The sequence below is a fragment of the Pseudochaenichthys georgianus genome, unplaced genomic scaffold (assembly GCF_902827115.2).
Source record: "Pseudochaenichthys georgianus unplaced genomic scaffold, fPseGeo1.2 scaffold_864_arrow_ctg1, whole genome shotgun sequence".
Classification (NCBI taxonomy): domain Eukaryota; kingdom Metazoa; phylum Chordata; class Actinopteri; order Perciformes; family Channichthyidae; genus Pseudochaenichthys; species Pseudochaenichthys georgianus.
The window spans coordinates 9051-10436 of record NW_027263405.1 but is presented as its reverse complement, the minus strand read 5'-3'; the positions used below and the strand labels follow the sequence as shown (position 1 = coordinate 10436).

General features: G+C 41.8%; 1 long non-coding RNA gene across 1 annotated transcript; it reads left to right on the top strand.

Moving 5' to 3' along the window:
• Positions 1-658: 658 nt before the first annotated feature.
• On the top strand, positions 659-1107 carry LOC117444632 (uncharacterized). The gene is made up of 3 exons (XR_004551831.2): positions 659-712; positions 798-910; positions 991-1107. It is a non-coding gene; the product is annotated as an uncharacterized lncRNA (long non-coding RNA).
• Positions 1108-1386: the final 279 nt, after the last annotated feature.

Below are 1386 nucleotides of genomic sequence, written 5' to 3'. Positions count from 1 at the left end.
GACATACTATGTGTAGGCTACTATATAGTGAAAGTCGGGAAATCCTGAGGTTTAACATGAGGACCTACGGACTCATCATATGACATCCTTTCACAAACTATGCATTTGTTGCATACATTTTTGATACACTATACTTTTGATATTTACTATACAACGGAGTTTTTCATACTATGATTACTTTTTTGTGATATTTTGGATGTGATGCTGTGCTGATATTTCAGAATTTGTTTGTGTAAGGCAGAGGTGCCCAGTACGTCCCCTCGGTCGACCGGTCGACCGCGGGGGCAATGCTGGTAGATCGCGAGTCATTCATAAAAAAAAAATCCAGCTCCGTTAAAATAGACAAAAACAGGTTTTGATCCCTCCTCCCTTGGCCTCCCCGCCACTTAGGCCCATTCCCAAACCGCCCCCTACACCCTACCCCTCCGTTTGCGCGTTCACGCGGAGGGTCCGCCATATTGAGGGCTGTTCCAAAGCAACGAGTGTTCACTTTTTTTCTGCACTGTAGATGGAAGTTTATCTTTTGGTCCTTTTTAGCAAATGTTATTAACTTGATTTTTTTTTTTTTTTTTTAAAGCCATGCTGATGTGTTTGAGCCTTTACTGTTGTTGCTTCCTCAGATGGGAACTCCTGGATGACCCCATGCAGAGCTCCATTCGTGACTGCTGTTCTAGGACCTGCAACACCCGCTCAAAGAGAGGAGACGAATGGGGTATCGCTCTTATGCCAACTTGTATGATTTTTGATCTAGTATAGTCTTTTTCAATTTGAAGTTATATATTTTTTTTCCACCTCAGAATCCAACGGCTTCCGGCACACTTCTGTGTTAGGACCCCTGATCATAATGGATCCATCGCAACAAAATACCCACAATGCATCAGATGTTTCCATTGCTGACCAAGATTAATGAGTATTTATTTATGGTATTTGTCTTGAAGTTTTGTTCAAAACTTGCCATAAGACTAACGTTGCTAAACATTTTCTCAACAGGAAGTCCAGTCTAGGATTGGGGAGACTGAACAGAGGGCCCAGTGATGGACGACATCCATATGCAGATTAAAGTTGTCTATAATCTCTGTATAAATAAAACTGTTGTTAACTCCTCAACTGTGTCCATCTTGTGAGGGAAATATTTTGTTTATGTGTTTGTACCAAAAAGCATTTTGTGTTTCACATAGGTCTGCCATAACTTAGAGCAGGGGTTTAAAGGTTTAAAGGTTAAAGGGTTAAAGGTTCCGCTTTCCTGTTGGGGGACTGTGACTAACTGCCAGAGGACTTTAACAGACTGTCTTTGTCTCTGAATCCATGTGTTTTTGTGATTATCGATCAGAAGACGCGTGAAATAGAGGCCCCTCCCGGATTCTCCGGTAGATCGTCTGTGTTTTC